The sequence below is a fragment of the Culex pipiens genome, chromosome 2, assembly GCF_016801865.2.
Source record: "Culex pipiens pallens isolate TS chromosome 2, TS_CPP_V2, whole genome shotgun sequence".
In the NCBI taxonomy this organism is placed as follows: Eukaryota; Metazoa; Arthropoda; class Insecta; order Diptera; family Culicidae; genus Culex; species Culex pipiens.
This window is the reverse complement of record NC_068938.1, coordinates 137,586,539-137,607,352: the sequence shown is the minus strand read 5'-3', so window position 1 is coordinate 137,607,352 and position 20,814 is coordinate 137,586,539.

The window sequence follows — 20,814 nt, the reverse complement described above, 5'->3', positions numbered from 1 at the left end:
CAAAGGGATTTCAGGTCAGAACGCGTTTGACACAATTACGAGCTCGACTACCGTAAACATTTTCAATTATAACTCGGGACTCCGGCAACCAAACTCCGGGGCAATGCACAGAATGGTCAACCAAACAAAACGTGTTTGTTATTGTTTACATTGCGTGCTCTTGTTTTTGTTTATTTAAGGTCAAGCATTAAAACGCGTTTTTCTCGGAACGTCAAAAAAGGTCAAAAAGAAACGTATCGTCCGTCATCTGCGGCGAATCTGGACTACAGTCTGAATAGGGACAGCAGTTTTAGAGTACTTAAAAGCTTGAAATTTGGAAAACGATGCCCTATTTAAGCTGTTCTGTGTCTGTTCTTTCTGAAACTAATAAAAAAATATACAAATATTGTACAGTAACAAGGCTAAAACAGCTTTCCCAATTCGCCCCATGTGTCTCGTTTCGCCCCAGATGACGGTACGACATGATAGCACGACAGCGTCGAATTATTGATTGTCGAGCTTGAGTTTGACCCCTAAACTACTCTAAAGTGATTTTGATTTTTAAATTCAAGATGGCGGCCAAAATGACGGTGACGAAATATCGAAAAAATGCATTTGGACGCAGAACTCGAATTTGATGAAAAAAGCAAAAAAAAAACAATTTTGCAATCATTAGTTTTCAAAATATCAAAATATCGACAAAACAAAAAAACGCGATATTTTTATTTTGCTGATAATAAAAATGCAGTTGAAAAAAACTTCAAACTGCCAGTCAATTATCTTCCACAATATAAAAGAAATCCATTTACGAAAAACTAAACCTACTAATAAAACTCAAGACTTGTTTCAGTGCTTGTGAATTCAGGGGGCAAGCCTCTTCAAAGGTATTTTAAAACAATTGACTGTATCAACCAGGGCTGCGGAGTCGGAGTCGGAGTCGGAGCCGGAGTCGGTGGAGTCGGGTCTTTTTGGGGACCTGGAGTCGGAGTCGGAGTCGGAGTCATCAAAACTCGAACAGCTGGAGTCGGAGTCGGAGCCGAAAATTTCTGATAACCCGGAGTCGGAGTCGGAGTTATCTAAAATTCAACAAATTTTTTTTTACTTGTTCAGTATTTGTTATAATGCAGGTTTCACAGAACTTCTTCTATTTTAAAGTTTTTTTTTAAAGTTGCATTCGTTATCATTTTTTTAATTTTTTTCAGGAGATTTATTAGATGCCATTATGTTTTTTGAGCATTTTTATTGTGATTGGGAAGCTCTTATTGTGTTATTCCACTTTGATCACTATATGATACCCTGTTAATCATCTCTAACCCAAGTTTGAAGTATCATAAAAGATTAAATTAATTAAAAAATAATAGACATTATTGGTTTTGTACTCAGAAATATTCAATTAAGTCTTGACTGCATCCTTTTGCCTGAACCCTTTCAATTCAAATTTGACCAAAGTGTCGATCCTTAGGCAAGCTATTTTGATATCGTTGCAAATTATTGTTGAACAAATCTCAATATTTCAGAACCAAAAAGGACTTAATAAAAAATGTATAAATAACATAATAGGATTTTTATTTATTTTTCAAATATTATTCAACCAGTAATAATTTTCTCATAATGTATATGTCCCAAGCCAATATGACGGAAGGTGATAATCATTGCAAACCAATATACCTAACAAAATCTTTTTGGAAAGGTAGCTTATATGGTCCTTTTGAAATATCCGTGACCTAGAAAATATTTTACCAGTGGAGTTTTATTTTTTTCCCAATTTTATGTTTTTTCATATATGTTAATGGAGGTGCACGATCATTTATAAAGCTTCGTTTTAGGTGAAAATTCAAGAAGTATTGCGCGCCGCCTTATACATAGAAAATTCTTAAATTAAAATAAATAAAAAATCCCTTGGTACAATATTTTCTAGGTCACGGATATTTGAAAAGAACCACAAAAGCGTCCTTTCCCAAAAATATTTTTTTTAGGTAAATTGATTTGCAATAATCTTCTTCTCCAGCTTTGGCGTGATGTCCATGTACGTCTTAAATAAAAATCAATGGAGCTTTAAAAATAGTGTCGTTTAAAATTGTTATTCAAAAAACCAAAGTGACTTTGATTGTCACTGTGCTTCTTATAAATGTCAGCCTAAAAGTGAGCAAATTAATTATTTAAATCGATCATTAAGGCTAGGTTACTTTTAATGATTCATTACAAAAAAAAATAACAGTTAAATATTTAATTTTTTAAGCTTTTAATAAAATAAGTGGAAATTTGAGGTTATGTTAATGAGTCCAAATTTACTTTTTAAAATTGTTCATCCTAAAATGTCTTCAAAACTGGAAATATTTTTGATACTGTCCAGACTCGATTATTATAAGACTCGATTATCCTAATTTCGATTTGTATGGGCTTCGGATAATCGAATCACATTCTAAAAAAAATATTTTCGTTCTTCCATTCGAGTTCTGCGACCCCATTTTAGTCAAATTTGAATAGTAAATTGCCTATTAAATATCAAAATGCATTTTTTCAATATGTTATCACCGCCATTTTGGACGCCATCTTGAATTTAAAAATTCTAAATCACTTTAGCGTAGTTTAAGGGGTAAAACTTAAGCCCGACAATTAAAAATAAGACCGAATAAGAATATCCGAAGTGAAATTTTTCCGAGGCCTTCGGATAATCGAGTCTGAACTGTATCTGGTTTAATAACGTATACAACTTGTAACCTAGATTTTTTTTTCCGTTTTGTGATTCGAACTTATTTTCCTTGAGAAAAACTTGACACTTAGAGAGTATTTAAATAATCCTATTTATCAATGTTTTCAAAATAATAATTTACGATTTTTTTAAATATCAAAAAAAAAATATGTGGAGTCGGAGGAGCCAACAATTTGTTGAAAGCTGGAGTCGGAGTCGGCTAGAGTTGGTAGGCCGGAGTTGGAGTCGGAGTCGGAGTCGGTTGGAGCTGAAAGCCGGAGCCGGAGTCGGAGTCGGAGTCGGCTAAACTTAGAAAGCCGGAGTCGGAGTCGGAGTCGGAGTCGCTTGAAATATGACCCGACTCCGCAGCCCTGGTATCAACAATAAGAAGTTGAATTAAGCATAAAGTGCGTAAGGGGTGTGGCAGTGCGTGGCCGAATGGTTACGCTGTCCGCTTTGTAAGCGGATGATTCTGGGTTCGATTCCCATCTGCTCCAACCTTCCATCGGATGAGGAAGTAAAATGTCGGTCCCGGCCTTGGTTGTTAGGCCGTTAAGTCATTCCAGGTTTAGGAGTCGTCTCCATGCCATAAGTACAAACAACACACCAAACCAAGCCTACTCCGGTGGAATCGCTGGCGGCGGTTGGACTCGCAATCCAAAGGTCGTCAGTTCAAACACTGGGGTGGAAGGTTCCTTGGAGTAAAAAGAGGTTTGGGTGCTCTCCCCATTCAAGCCTTCGGACTCCTAGGTTCGAGCAGAAACTTGCAATAGAGACCACAAAAGACCCGGGGGTCGTTAATGTGGATGGTTTGATTTTTTGATTGCGTAAGGGGTTTGAAGTTTACCAAACAATTCACGCATAAAGAAATGTTTTCCACCCAAATTAAAACATTGAAAAAGATTGCTTTATTTAGAAAAAAATTGTTCAAAAATGAGATTTTTTTTTCTTCAACGCAAAAATAAAAGACAAAAATATGTTTGGTCAAACAAGAGCAATCAACTTTGATACTAAATTCTCCTGACTTTGAAACTAAATTGCTCCTGAAATCCTAAGCTCCAAAACTAAATGGTAAAAATCTGAGCTAATTCTATTAGTTTTTCTGATCCGATGCAGGCCTGTTGAAATATAAGTTCGGACAGGACGTCGAGCTATCCTGAAGCATTTTTCCCATCATACAAAAATATAACGTTTATTGCAATTTGGCATGAGTTTGCATAAAGCAAACGATAAGAAAACTATTCGCTATCCTTCTAAGTGACTCGAATCGCCCGGTCTTTTCTCCCAAAAACTTAAGCCACCGACCAACGAGTCAACTCCCTCTCTCACCAGCTCACCTGGCGCTCTCAGGTGTGCTGCTCAGAGAGTCAGCCGATAGGTTCCAACGTGTCCGGATGGAACTGCTGACGGGTTGGTTGGTCGGTCAATTGTTGTTTCGCTGGTGTTGGTTTGTTTATAATTCGCACCTGTATCGCGACTGCAACTGTGGTGGAAAATCGTACGATATTTCGGACCGTCATTCATTATCATATCAACTTCATATGAGGTAATTACAGCTCTGCGACGCGTACTAGCAGTAATGAACGTGTACGTACGCCGGTATCTGTAGACATTTCACCTGGGTTGGCCTCTGTGAAGTTTGTCGTACCGTATCAAGCCGGTGTGGTCAGAACTCTGAGTCGGCAGGCTTGTGTGGGGGCAATTACGTGGCTGTTTTTTTTTTCGCAAGATCTTGAACCTTATCAACCGACCAACGGCATTTCACGTGTCGAGTTGTGTTTACTGAGGGCTTTCCGGCGGAGACGACCAAGCCGGTTCTCAAGTTATGGGAATGACTGATGACCAAGTCTTCGTCGCAGTTGAGATCAAATTTGGAGTGTTTAGTCATATGGCACTGGTTGACGACTAGTTGACGCCCAACTTTTTACACCGCCTGATTAGAAGACACCTTCTAACTCCTAATTAGCACCCTGCTTAAGTGACCATAACGTTGCAGACCTTACCGTTGCCCAAGTTGGGTGTTTACCCTCGCGAGGTAGCTAGTCTTGTTTGTGTTTGTCTAGCCTCAGAGAAGCTTCCACCTTCGTATCGTATCGTCAGGTATTTCGCCAAGGTGCGCGTGGTCGATGACGACAGTCGTTACCTGGCTCAGAGAGCGAAACGAGACTCGGATATCTCTCTCTCTCTCTCTTTGCTCAGATCATCAACATTGTTGGGGATCGTACGATGGGTGATGCAAAACGGTGACGTGGTGGCCAACGCGTTCGGTTCTTCCAGCCGATGTTTGCACTTTTCATTCATACGATCCTCGCCGAACAGTCCGTTGGTCAGCAGAAGTTGAGTTGACGATCGAAACCAGATCACAGAACTGAACCGTGAGGGGTGGTCGTCGTCGGCTACTGTTTGTTGCCGAGTCACAATGCTGCTGACTCTCTCTGAGTAAGTTTGCTGGCTCGTCAAGGATCTCGCATTTCACGCACAGGAGTTGCCACACACGGTGTGCGATGTGGACGGTGGACTCAAGACTTGGCCAGCGCAGCGACCGTGGTGGTAGTGAGGTTAATGGAGGCGAGATCGCCGGAAGGTTAGTCGAGGCTAACGAGGAGGGGGATTTGGCAGCTGATGCACATTTTTTTTATTTTATATTAACATGTTTTGTTTATCAGAAGTTTTCAAACTTCTGCTCAAAGCAGCAAAAGATCAGACTTCAAAATGAAATTTAATTGCCTTTTTATATTTTTTAAATTTGTTGATGGTTCATTAAAATGTAGATGTCAACTGCACAGACATTCATTTGATGGCAAATCAAAGTCAATTCAATGTCAATTTAAAGTTTACAGGTTTTAAGATCTGATGCCACATTATCTCAAAACTGCGTAGAAAAAATCGGCTCATACTATTTTTTTTTGCACCCTCATTTTTGGAGAGAAGTAATTTTGCCTTTCAAAATTTCTCAAAAAAATCAGCGGGGAAAAAATGTAATGAAATTTATATTATCATTGAAAAAAATTAAAATCGATTGAAAATAATTCAAAATACGTTGTATAATGCTTATTTATGCGTTTTCAAACAAATATAGTATTTTAAATAATTTTTTTAATATTTTGAGACGAGAAGGAAAAAAATCTATATATATAAAAAATTTCGACAGTTTTGTTCGAACACGAATCAATTCAACATGGAACTTTGGATCGAGGTGCTTATTGATGCGTTGGGTTCGTATAAGCCCAGAGAAGGTTCTTACGCCAAAAAGTTACAACTTTGACCACTCTGGAACCGATTCTGGAAAATCTGCAGATAGTATGGGAAAAGTTACGTAAAATCAAATTTTGATCACACCGTTCCGTTCTCAAGTTATTATATATTTTCAATTCCTCTTGATTTATTGTGCTTTTTTTTAAATGCTTCTTGAAATAAAAGTACCTCCAAAAAAAATGTTGAGAGACTATAAACTCAAATTTTGAAATTAGGTCTGAATTATGACATAAAATTATCTTTTTGACGAAATTAAATTTTTTTATCTATAAATTAAAAAAAATATTGAAAAGATCAGAAAATTTTCCTAAATTTCAAGTTTTAACATTGAAAATCCCAACCAATAGTTTCCGAGTAATCGTCAATTAAAATATATAAGATAATTAATTGACACTTAAAAAAACTCATTTTTATAGATTCAAATTCTTTGTTGGGCTGTATCTCAAAACTTATTGTAAGATTTTCAAATTCTCTGAAAGAAAATTCTAAGAAATAGTTTTTTTCGAGGTTATTTTCTTTCTGTTTTTTTTTTGCTTTTAAAAACACTTCTTTTTTTTGGACTGAAATGTTAGTGAATGTCATTCTTTAGGTCTCAAATAAGCTGTTAACATCAAAACAATCGATTGTTTGTATAAAAATTTGCTAGAATTTAAGAAAATCGAAACCATAAATTTCTGCTTTGCCTTCCCGGTGCTTCGAACGCCTATGAAATATTTCAGTTGAAATGTTTCGCATTTTTGATAAACTTATAATTTTATTGTATTTAATTGTTTTGGCGTTTGTTACAGCGTTCAAACAAACTTTAAATGAAAGTTAATGTTGGAATTCATCAAATAACACAGTTTTGACATTCATAATGTGAACTTATATCCAAATAATTCATGAAACAAGATGAAGTGTCCGGGTTTCGAAGCGTCCGGGAAATCGAATCATGACGTTATGCAACTCATTTGTTGTTATAACTAGATTTTACAGATATTTATAAACAACATTGCTTTGCATTTTCTTTCATTGAAATTTTGATCGACGTTCTGTTTAATTCTTTTGGGATTTTTTTAGCGTGTTACAACCAAAACTTATTTTGCTGGAAGTTTATAATTGCTCTCAACACCTCTTTATGTTCAAAACGATGTATAAATACACTGAGGAGCTTTTTGTCAATTGACTGCTTAGAATTTCACGGCATTTCACGGCACTGACCAAATTTCATGGATAATAACCTTATCTTTGCCGAAGACACCAAATCGATTAGAAAATTCATTCTCGAGATACAGAATTTAATACATTTATTCATACCCATTTTGTATGACCAGCCCCTAAAATGGTATGGAGACTTGCATGGAAAAAATAATGATGCAAAATTACTTCTTTTGGGCCGGTATGCTCTTCAAAAGAAAGGGGGTCAAGAAACAGCAGAACAAAAAAGAGAAAACGTTTTCTTGGGGCTTTTCTTCACCCTCTCTGGCTTGCTTTCGCTACCGGTGCTGCCCATTTGAAATTTTTCTTGACCGGTTTCTTTCGAAGTGCATACCTCACATTTACCATAGGGATTACAAGGACAAAAATTATTTCAAATAAAAAAAATACTAAAATTCGATTTGCGAAAACGGGGAGAACTACTTTCTTTTGTTAATGTAACATGCATTCGACGTTGTGGCGCTTAACTAAAATTAAATGTTTAGAATAAGATATTAAAAACATGACAATAATGTTCTAATATTCTTTGAAGAAGTTCAGGTGATCGAACTTCGTGTAACCGAAAAAATCATAAATCGTAATGTTTCACTGGTGAGCAGTAATCAATCAATCGCTCGCTGATTTGGAATCGAATTTGTTCAAGATCAAACAGTTCGATTGTTTACTGAGTGAGTGATCACTACTCATTGAAGCAAAAACCAGGACCCTTGAACATAAACTCAATTATTAAGAGGTTTTCTATAGAATATGTTTCAGTAACTGACTAATTCCTCTAGCGTTCTATGATTAGCGCTTAGTAAACAAAGCTCAGCATCGTATGATTTCTTTAAGCGCGGTGTGCACCGTCATCATCACCCAAAACAAATCCCGGTGAGTCTATTTGCCCAATCGCGGAGGTGAGTACAAAAACAACAACAACAACCCCTCCACAGATCGTACGATGGTGATTGCGCATTGATTTGGAATCCCATCAAAGTCGAGGAACGCCACCCGCGCCAAAACACGTCACCGACGAGTTCCCAAGAAACGCGGCCGAATGAATGAGCAACAACCTGTTGTTGACGGTGTCGTCGTCGAGTTGATTCAGTGAAAACAACCGCCACTTCCGAACGCCATTTTAGGAATTGAAGGGTGGGGTCTGAGGAGGGGGTGAGGGTGTATCGCGCGACCATTGCGACCTTGAGAACGCGATTGGTTGCACAAATCGCGTGATGTTTGTATTTAAACAGAGTTTTTTTTGCTGTTATTGCTCTCACTCTCCAAAACACATTAATGCTGAGCTATTATTAGCATTCCGTCATTAGACACTGATGGAATGATTGGTTCATCGTATGGTATATAAGTTGGTTAAGGTAAAGTTTTATAAATTTGACTTTTATAGCTCTTTTAAAATATTTTTCCAAATTTTAAATTATTTGTTGTTCGTAGGTTTCATTAGGGAACGATAAATTTACGAATGTCAGCCCTTTTGAAATGCTAAATGTTGTTTTAATTTTTTTTTAAATGTTGTATCGAAGGCATGAGAATTTCATAATTTCATTATTTGTTGGCATTGAAAACACAACTCAACATTTTTGAAGGTGATGTCAGTAAACGCTTCAGTTTCGTTAAGGTATGATAGATGTGAGCCCCCTGAATTCGCTTCAAACAATAGAATTGAATTTTAGTGAATTTCCTGCTAAAAAATAAAGTTGTAAATTTCAAGTACAAATGACACTCCGTGCTAAGAAGCCAGGCGCCTCCATGGATTCATTCTGAGAAAGATTAATTCGATGGAGGCGCTTGGTGTTTGGAATAAAATGTGTATTTTTGCCTTCCTCACCTCACTGAGGCAAGGCTATAAAATCACTCGAAAATTGAACTTCTTAAATATACCTTCTAGATATACCTTCACGTATACATATCGACTCAGAATCAAATTCTGAGCAAATGTCTGTGGGGATGTGTGTAGACATGATTTTTTTTCCACACGATTTTCTCAGAACTGGCTGAACCGATTTTGGCCGGGTCAGCCTTATTCGATTCGTTTTGGGGTCCCATAAGACCCTATTAAAATTTATTCTGTTTAGTAAAGTATTTAAAAAGTTATGCTAAGAAAAAGATTTTTGTATCTACAAAAAGGGTGATTTTTTGCATAACCTCAAAAGGCCGGGTCTTTTTGTTTACGTGCGAGAGTCGCGCCAGATGCGAAACGCCCGGTTGCCACATTGCTTCAAATGAGAGTCTGCATGTTTTCTGGAAAAGTCTGTATCAGGTATATATTTTTTTCATAAACTTATTTTCATTATTACTTTGTAAATATGAGGAAGGCACAAACCACCTAATGGTGGATTAAGAAACGTTTTTGCTATAAATTTACTGTCAGAAATTTTCAAGATCCTGGCATTAATATTTGGGGAAATTCTAGATCCAAAATTCGCTTAGAAATGTTTCAAAGAGTGTAGGTAAAAAACGATTCTTCAAAACTAGAGCCGTTCACCCCCTACCCACATTGAAGCATTTGTGTCGAATAGTTTGCAATACACTACACACAGACAGACTCGAAACGCTTGGGGGTGTGTCTGCCTCCGCGCCAAAGCCATACGCCATTCATATTGCCCCGATGAAGTGCAGTTTTTCTCACCACCAACAACAACTTGTTCATGTGGAAACTTATATTTAACCGCGCACCTACTCTGCTGTACTAAGGAGGTGTACCTACAGTTTGTTGTGGAAATGTCGGTGGGCGCTCGATCGCTTGCGGAATCGTACACTAATTAATTGTGCAGTGCAATAATACTAATGGCTCTATTTATCGGTTTGTCGGCGAATGCTTGAGAGGGACTAATTTTCAAGCACCGTCGTAGGCGTGCTAATTGGGCGTTGAAAGATGCTCAATTTGATTAATTTGATCATTTAATAACTTTTATTCTGTGATTTGCTAAGGTGGTTAAGATCATGGGAATCGATTTATTCGATAATAGTGTCCCATTTCTTAAGAATTCTAGGGAACAAAATAATGCTCAATTATTTTATTAATCATTTGTCTGGTTAATATGTTTTGCAATTCATAGTTAACATGAAAAGGAATGTATTTGCTTATATAAAATTTAATAAGTTTTCAAACTTTAATGTGCGAGAGTTTCTTCAGCTTATGTTAAAGTAGAGGTATCAGTCGGCTTAGCGGTGAGATTGGGTCAAAGAGATTTTTACAGCAATTTCTTAGAAACTTATCTAACAAACTGAAATCTTTTTGAAAGGATGTTTTGGTGAAATTTTAAACACACGTTGCGGAAAAACTGATGGGGTCGTAGAACTTTTATTTGATGTCAAGAATACTCGAGCATGGGTAAAAAACATGGGAAATTTTAAAGGGTCAACATTTGGAATTGATACCAGAGAAAGGTATTATTCTCTGGTATCAATTCCAAATTTCGGTATTCCTTGACCCTTTAAAATTTGTCTTAAGGATTATGCAAGAGCAATTTGGTTTCGTACCAAGTTAACCGAGCCACGTAGCCTAGTGGTAACGCTTCCGCCTCGTAAGCGGTAGATCGGGGTTCAAATCCCGGCTCGGACCAACACAACTGGTGATCTTTTCCCTTCTGGATTCGATTGCTTACACAGCAAAAAATCCGATGGTAAAATCGCATGCCAAAGCATGCACATCACCTTCGTCAAAATAAACACTTAATATTACACACTGCATGTACAATTTTTGCAAACACATAAAAAAAGTTGCAACCGACGGGATTCAAACCCAGCACCAACAGTAAGGACTGGCGCCTTAGCCCACTCGGCCATCAGACCGATGAAGAGCTGTAAGGATAAACGAATATATAAGCTTGATATTTCGGTAAAGTAGGTTTCCCATACTGATGGGCTACATATTTCAGGGTGTAAAATCACATAAAATCGCATAAAATAATGCAATATTTATTTTACACCCAGGCCTTTTACACGCATCTGGATTACTACTTATTTAGCTGTGTTGTAAAGGGAAGGTAGTGTATCGTCACAAACTGGACCTTATCACGACACCTTAGGGAGGCGACCTATGGAATGTTAACATTAACCTAAACATGTTAACATTAGTTGAGTGAAAAACGGCCACTGAATCCGCTTTGTAAATGCCGGCCCCGATACTCTTCACGGGTGTTCCCCTCAGGAACTGGGAAAGATTTACGTTTTTTTTTACCAAGTTAAGGTATTGTTTTGATCTTGCAAAATTGCAGAATTTGTCAATGATCGGACCCACATTTTCTTATTATTTTGGTATTACAGTATTTTATCAATTTCTTCTGAAACTATGGGAAATTTTTAAAAGAAATTGTCAATTTAATTAATTTTGCGCCAAAAAAAATGTTTTTGATATACACCATAAAGAACAAGTTTTGAATCCTGAGTCTATGAGTTTACAGTCAATACTCAGTTATCCGAAGGCTAAATCACGAAAAAAAGTTGTGTCTTGTTTTTTATGACTGAACTTAAATATGGCCCCTTAACTACACTAATGTGATGAAATATTGAGAAAACACATTTGGTAATTTAATAGGCACCAAACCAATCAAATTTGACAAAAATGGGATCACAGATCTCGAATTTGATGTTGAAAATAAGAGATTGAAAAAAAAAGGCGATATTTTTTTTGGTCATGATTCCTTTATCCGAAGTCTCATACAAACCTTCGGATAGTCGAGTCTAGACTGTACATGAAGATGGTTTCTGAGCTGTGTATAGGAAATTCATTTTCAGAGAATGATTGTAGTCTTACCTCAGTAAAGAAAGCAAAACACACCCAATTTTTGTTTTCGTGATTCGATTATCCGAACTTCTTTTTAAAATATTTGGATGACTTTTTGCCAAAGTATTTTTTATTGGTGAAGTATCATTTTTATTAATTTTGGGTTTTTTTAATTATTGCAATTTTCTTATAATTTTTCCATTTTTTTTGTTTAGGTTTGAAATTTAAATTTAAACGGAACTGATCAAAATATGATTTCTACATGTCTCAGTCTTAAAAATTCAATCAACATTATTTTCAAGTTTAATGTCAATTTCTGATCTGTGGTAAACAAATTTAATACTTAAAAAAAGGCGGTTAGTGTTCAAATCTACAACAATGATTGAATAAACGTTAAATTTCCATACATTTTTAGTTAACGTCCAGACACAATTATCCAAAGACCCTTGAAATTGAATGCTACAAAGTGGTGTGGAAATATCTAATCAAATATGGCGGCCAATATGGCCGAGTTTAAATACAGTCCAGACTCGATTATCCGAAGCCTCGATTATCCGAAGTTTCGATTATCCGAGGTTCGATTATCCGAAGGTTTGTATGGGACTTCGGATAATCGAATCACGAACATTTTTTTTCTTTTTTTCGTTTTAAACATCAAATTCGAGTTCTGCGACCACATTTCAGTCAAATTTGAATAATTAATTGCCTATTAAAAAATAAAATGCATTTTCCAATAATTTCATCACCGCCATATTGGCCGCAATCTTGGATTAAAAAAAAATAAATCACTTTAGTGTAGTTTAAGGGTCATTCTTAAGCTCAACAATCAAAAATTAGACAACGAAACAATTTTTTTTTTCGTGATTCGATTATCCGAAGTTTCGATTATCCGAAGTGAAGTTTTTCCGAGGCCTTCGGATAATCGAGTCTGGACTGTATTGAGAAAATGCATTTGGAAGTGTAACAGGCAATTAATCACTCAAATTTGATTTATATTGTGTCGTAGAACTGGAATTTTATGTTAAGAATAACAAAATAAATATTCAATTGTCCGAAGTTCCTTTGAAACCATCGTAAAATTGAACTTTTTACAATCGAAACTTCAGATATTGAAGGTTTTGGATAAGGCTTTTACAAATTATTATCAAAGTTTTTGTTTCTCGGATTTTTGTCGAGGTGGGAAGGCATGAGAAAAATTTAAAAAAATCACATTTCAAGCATAATTTTCAATATTTAAATAAAAAATGAAAATAGTACACAACGCTTTACACAATATGATGGTTATTTCCCCGTAAAAAAAATCAGGCTTATTATTAATCCACAACTAAATGTTGAACAATTTATTCATAATAGAGTGCAGGCGATTTTTAAAGTGTAGGTATGTATTGTTGTATTTTTTTGCTCCCTGTTTTTATGGAAAATCTTTAAGGTGGGATACAATTACTTCTATTCTTTTTTTACAAGTTTTTTAAAGTACAGATTTCTTGACAAGTTATCCAATTATCACTGAGGTAGTTATTTACGCAATTGAAGCAACGTCCTTCCACAATATTCATTACCTATCTAGAATTATTTACATAACCCAATTTTGCAGTACGTGCCATTTTTAAAAACATTTTATTTCTTGAACCTTGTGCTGTAGAATTGTAGACAGAAGTAGAAGATATTTTATGGCAGCTTGTTGTATCTTTGAACAAATGTAAATTGATTAATTTCGATTAATAGGTCAAATAATTTTCCAAATAAGTGTATTATTTATTTTGTTTTATTCATTCTTAAAACAAGGAACGGAAAAAAATATTTTCTGAATTTTTCAAATTAGAAATATACAAACCTAGTATCCAATTTAGTTTTTTTTCTTCTCACACTTTTCCGTACTTTTTCAAATAATCCTTAAGCGCCACTGTTTTAAATCCATGTTATTTGTTTACCACATTTTAACCGATTGTACAACTCGTTCACCACACCTCCTCGTGCATAACTTTTATTTATAGACTTTTTTGCCACAACACAACACTTTTTTCCTTATTCTTTTTTTTTCAAAACACTTTCCTCCGTTTACCCACCAAAGTTACACTTTGTACCCAAAACGACTGTTTTGAAGGCAATTTTTCGCACTCAAAATCGCAAGGCAAAAAGCCAGCGCACTTCTCGAACAAACTGACCTGACGACGATCCCGACGATACGATTTTCCACGACCGAGAGCCAAACCGAAAAAGAAATCCCGACGCCAAACGACGCACGTCCGAATCGCACCGCTGCCGAAAAGCGAATGAAAGACACAAGTTTGGATTGTGCTTTTGGGAGGTTGGAATGGACAGGCGCGCAACTTTTTTTTTTCGGGGGTTTCATCCAGTGGCAATGCAACGGCCAGATTCCAGTTTGGAGGAAAGGACTAAGGACTGTCCTTGGTTGTCGGCTTGGCAGCATTATTTATACTCGATTTTTATGGTAGGTGATGAAAATTGGTCTGAATTTTTAAAAAGATAGTTTAAAAATTCCATAAAAATTTCATATTTGCTAAAAAAAATTATAACCGTTTTTTGAATGATACATTTTGAATTTGATTTTTTTTAAAAACAGACAGGGCCGCCAAATGGCCGATCGGGAATGATGCCTTTCAGATCCTTAAGAACTAAACACGTTTATTGATTTTTCGTTCATATTTTGCGATCAAAATATTAAGTCCTACGCATTTTCGTTGGGAGCTGATAAGAATCAAACCCAGGACCATCCTTTTTTATAATTGCACTTTATTCACTCAAAAAACAATCAGGCTTGATACCATCGAGTGACAAAAATGCTAGAACATACGAAGGTTCATTTGAATGTGTTGAAAATCATGATTCTCAAAAATATAAAAAAATAAAGTCAAAAATCGGTTTGACTTTATGTTTGGAAGCAAGATTATCGCCATAAAAAAAAATGTCCTATGCATCCTTTATTTGCCTATTCAGAACGTGTAAAATTAAACTAGTAACAAAATTCTAACAACTGTAATTGATGACACAACACAACCAAAAAGTTAAGGAGCTGAAAGCTTAGATTAAAAAATCGCAGTTACAGTCCAGATATTAAAAAAAATAAAAGTTATATGAAGTAATTTAACTTCTGTTCTACACACTGCCGTTCTACGCATAGTTGTCCCATGTTCAAAAAAGTGAAACTGAGAAAAACGCGATTGAAATTTTTCGACCGATTTCTGTGTTTCTACGCATAATTGTCCCGTGGATTCCTATCCACCCTATGTGTCCCTAATCGCCCCAGTTAGCAGTTTATCACCCTTATTTGTGATTCTCTTGCTATACAACAGGTAAACAAGACATAATGCTTATTAAAACTAATGATTCTGTGTAAGAAAATACTTGGTGGGACAATTATGCGTAGAAGTTTAACGATGGGACAAACAGACTTGGTGTTGTTTTTAATGAGTTTCCGAACAAAGTACCAAATTTTATGTGTTTTCTTAAAGTACACGTCAAACTAAACTTAAAAATGCCATAAAGTCAAAATCGTCCAAAACTGACATGGGACAATTATGCGAAGAACGGCAGCACAGTAATTTACTGTTCAAAATTAAATAAGTTATTTGGTGATTTGGATCGGCACCAACATTCAGTTACTCTTTTATTAAAAATATGGCATTCTTTGTAAAGTTTCGGATCGCCAATTCCAAATATTCAGTTCAGTTTTCCTTGTTATTGTTAACTTTCTTTCACTTTATATTTAGAGTTTACATATAGAAGTCAAAACAAAATTCAACATTTAATGTGACTTTTGTTCATCATTTGTCATAAATAAAACAGAAAATAAGATAAAGCAGAAAATTACATTAAATCTTTAGATTTTTTTTACTAAAGCTCATAAAGTAGGTTGATGTCTACTACTAAGACACGAAACATTCTGTAAAATAGGAAAAACCATTCTGTGAGAATTAAGAACCGTAAAAATTAAAACTGTAAAGTATGAGTCCCAACATACTCTAGAAATTAACTTGCAGATTCGAAAAAAATTGCAACGGGTTGAAAGAACACCACAATGAAATGACAGGCTCAGTTTTGCATTTTCAAAAAACGTTCTGTTTTTAATAGACATCACACCGTCTTTTCAGACTGAATTTACTAACTAACGAGACAAACACAGAACACCCAGAGGAGATGGGCGGGAATCGAACCCGGGCCCCTTAGCACACATGAGGGATCGGCAGCCGAAGCCGCTAACCATGGCCGCTCGCAATTGCTGACAACATATCAACATATTCAAAAACTTAAAATTCCCGGGAAATAGCAAAACTCAACTCTCGATTCTCGGGAAATTGAAAATCTCGACATTCGTCACCCTCTGTATACAATTGTACATGTAGCAGAGTTATCCTTTTTTTGAACGATTTTTTTTATTTCTCGTAAATTTATAAAATCAACAAAAAGATTTTAAATTGCTTAAAGAGGCATAGAGGTTACGTACAGGTTAATATGTATAAATGTTTATAGTACTCTATTTAAATTCCTGAAAATTTTACAAAAGTTATCTTTGTTCTTTCAATTAGTTCAGTTTACAGTAGATTGCCCAATTGTATAAAACAGATTGAAAAATATATTTTTGTACAATCCATTCACAAAATATTTCTAACGGCCATATTAAACAAATATAAGTATGACTTTGATTGCCAAAGTTAAATTATGTCATACAAATTAACATATGATTGTTGAATAGAAAAAGTTGTGTTTTCTTCGAATGATAAGGATATTCTCAACCCTTTAAGTATCAATCGGATCGGAACTAGGTTGTTATGTTGTTTGATATTTTTCTGCAGGTTTCAGTTCAGTAAGCATAAAAAAATCGTTTTCAGCAGTATTTAGAAAATTGTGCAAAATACAATTCTTATCATTTACTTTTTGCGTGTTTCCATTCTAAGTTTGAATCTTTCGAAACAAAATGTATCGCAAAATTTTACAAATGGTTATGCTACTGTCAACTGTTTGCAAAATTGCTAAGAAACCATGAAAAAATCCTAAGGTTTAAACAATTTTAAGAAAATGGGGTAAGAAATTTGTGTTGGCCTCATTTTTAAAAACATTTTGACTTTTTTGCTCAAAATTTTTTTATTTATGTTGCATGAAACTACGTTTATTAACCCAATAAAAAGAATGGTTGTTTTTTTTTTAATTTTGTCAAATTGGGTAGAAAAGGATTTAGCAACAATGCAAGACTAAACAAGATTATTTACCTGATGTGATATTCTCTGAAGACACAATTGCAACACTAAAGTCTTTATTTACTCACCTATTTGCTGCTTTGCTATTTGCAACATCTTTAATCCTAGGTTGTCGCATCACGATGTCACGACATTTCTATGTGACAAATGTTGTGTCACTTGGGAAAGTGTCGCAATATGCTCAGTTATCGTTCTCTGAGTTGCAACATGTTTGACTGTGTATGGAAAATTGGATTTCGACTATGTTTGTTAACCCTTCACTGCCCAATTTTTTTTCGAAATTTTTTATTTTTCCCGTTTCATTTTGAGCAACTTTTGTTCTGCGAAAAACTCTACCTCTCTTGTTTTATGTTTTGTTGCTTCAGTTTTAGTGTTTTAATTTGCATTTATCTTGTTTAGTTTATGTTTGATTTTTATAACATTTGGCCTATTCTACTACCCCTATCATTACCATTTGCCTCTCTAGTTTTGTCATGTTTTTACAGTCATTTTTTGTAAATTTTTTGCATGTTTTTCACATTTTCCGCTACAGAATAATATCATTATCATTTAATTTGTGAAAAAAAAATGCATAGAGGCATAGTCTGGGACACTACAAAAATTACTGCATTATTATTTTTACCTCAAATATAGGAGATGTTAGTAAAAAACACAGCCATGTTGAGCCAATTGTATTTATTTCAAAACATTGACAGAGTCACATAAAACAAGTTAAACTTCAAATCCTAAGATTTTCGAAAATTTTAGAGTTTTTCTTTCCAATGCTATTTAAAGATAAAAAAATGGTTGAAAAATTTTTGGCGAATTTTTAGATCGAAGCCCGCCTAGAGGCGGGGTTGGGTTGTAGAGGGTTAAGGTGATATTCTTTATCAATTTCACCTTCTTTGCGGTATGTTCAATAAAGTTCGGGGACAAAGTCCATGTTTACAGCAAACAATCTCCTTGAGCTTTACAAAACAAAAACATATATTTTCTCGTCACCAACTATATTTGGGTAAAACAATCGTGGCCCACGACCAACCAAAGTGAAAAGTACACAACCAAGTGGGGTCGATAAGTGGCCAAGGGTACAAACAAAAACGGAAGCAACTCCAGTGCCACTGAATACCAGAGGTGTCACCTTAAGGTCCAGCGGCAAAGTCTTCATTAGCACTCTCGACAGATACCAAGTACACATGTTTCTCGGCGGTTGAAGCTGATTAATTATTCATTGACCGGGGAATTACTTAGTCCTGCCTGCCTTCCTGCACCCGAATGGAGCGACCGAAGCCGAAGTGAGAGTGTCAATCAATCAAAACTGTTTAGCACACACTATCGCTGCGCTCCATCTGAAGTGGAGTCCAACTACCCGTTTTGCATAATCGTCTCAGTGTTGGTCATGTTGGTGGTTGCTTGAACCGCTCGCGAGCATGTGATGTGGGAGGTGTAAATTTGAAAAATTGATTGCATTATTAGACACTTCTTAATTGCGCCAATCAATAAGCGGGACCGACAGGCTTAAGCTGTGGAATGAAACATGAAAGATAGACGTGATCAAATTATTGGTAGTTAGCGGAGTATTTGATTGGCCTTTATGATCTAGATATATTCAGAGCATTAGAAATCACTAAACAAAGGTTTAATATTTTCAAGAAATTCGTTATTATTACTTTGTAATGTAAACCTGTTCACCTAATCTGTTATGCATTAGGTCATGAAGGTAGTCTAAATTAGTCTTATTAATGGTCGATTACAATACTCTCTACTTTTGGCGAATAGTAAATTGGTTCCACTTTGACAGTTCAAAATTGAGGCTGTTTTGGGATCTACTATTCAGCACCCAGGTTCGAATGTTTATTCGAAAACCTGTATAATTTTAAAGAATTTTCTAATCGTTTTAGTGGTTTTGGCAAAGTTGTAGGCATCGATGAGGACCATTCATGAATAATAAGTGCACGGAAAAAAAATTAGGTATTAAAATTTGTCTTTTTTTACAAAAAAAAAGATTATCTTAAACTTCTAGGAAGTTTCTAAGGTGAGGCCTGGGCAGAAAAAGTTTGGAAGTCAGTGCATTATACTTAAACACCTATCCAATTACTAAGTATTGATGATTTTTTTTGCGAAAAAAAAATCTGTGGTCTTTGGAATTTCATAACATGTTTAAACGAGCTCAATGGTGAAAAAGACATTTCAGATTGATTTCAATTGATTAGACTTCTATTTTCATTAAAATTTTAAAATATTTGAGGTTAAAATTTTTTTGCTCATGTTTTTGTACCAATTTTGAAAGAGCGAAATAACCTTTGATTTAAAAAAATATTGTTTTTTGGAGAAAATAGAAATCTTACCCAAAATTTTGTTAACTGCAGTTGTTTATGTAAAATAGAAATTTTCAATCGAATAGTAAAAAAAGGCGAAAGATTTATTCGGAAATTGAAGAGAGACCAGAGTCGAATAGTACTTCTCAGAAATTTTGATAGATTGCATCGTTTTCGTGATATGTGCGATTAAAGTTTAATTTTCATGAGTGACCATTTCTAAAAATATATTCCTAATATTCCGAAACATTGAATTTGGACTGAAGCGAATAACAGTAAAACAAACAGGAAAATTTATGTTATCTAAGTCTCACCCGAACAGCCCCCATTTTCTAATGCAAATATCTCAGTGACTAATGGTCAAATTTTCAATGTAAAAAAAAATAAACATTTGTGAAATTTTGTGATCTCTTAAAAAATATTTTGATGTTTTGGAATGAAGCCTAATTTTTCAAAAAAGCGTAATATTTGAATATTCTCTTTGGCTCAAAAGTTGCGAGTTATACTCCACTAAAACAAAATTTAAAAATAAAAAAACGGAAAATTAATTCTTCGTAAAAAAATAGTTTATGTAAAAATCGAAAAAAAGTGTATTATTTTTTCCTGAATATTCCCTAGAGACCATCCACAAACCACGTGGACACTTGTTTGGAAAACTCAACCACCCCCCCCCCCCATCGTGGACAATTTCCATACAAATAAAATCTTTTTTGTATGGAGCGTGGACAATCGACAAGACCCCCCCCCCCTAAAGTGTCCACTAGGTTTATGAATGGTCCCCTACCAATACATCGATCAGAAAATTCCTTCAAATGATACAGGTTTTCGAATGTTTAAGTATTAGAGTGTAACAAAAATGATTTTTTGGCGGGCATTCAAGGGTTTTTTCCGGTGGGCATACTAAGCCCAAATCCAAAATATGAGCTTGATTGGACGTAACAGGAGCTGGCGCTCCGCCCTTCAATTTTAAATGGGATTTAACCCGTAAAAAAAGATTTTTTCAAAAATGTCACTTTTTGAGGCATTTTGGCCACTGAAGCGTTTATTTTCAACATCGTTGGCGTGTAGGCCAGATCCTTGCGCATCTTTTGGTATACATAACATTGAAATTTGGAGCACCCTGGAGCTCGGTACAGACCTTCAAAGTTTGGCATTTTTTCGAAAAATCGGCCCCGGCAAAAAAGATATGCGTTGCACCTCGCGACGCCCGAGACGCCATTTGATTTTGCTGGGGCCGACTTTTCGAAAAAATGCCAAACTTTGAAGGTCTGTACCGAGCTCCAGGGTGCTCCAAATTTCAATGTTATGTATACCAAAAGATGCGCAAGCATCTGGCCAACACGCCAGTGATGTTGAAAATAAACGCTTCAGTGGCCAAAATGCCTCAAAAAGTGTCATTTTTGAAAAATCTTTTTTTACGGGTTAAATCCCATTTAAAATTGAAGGGCGGAGCGC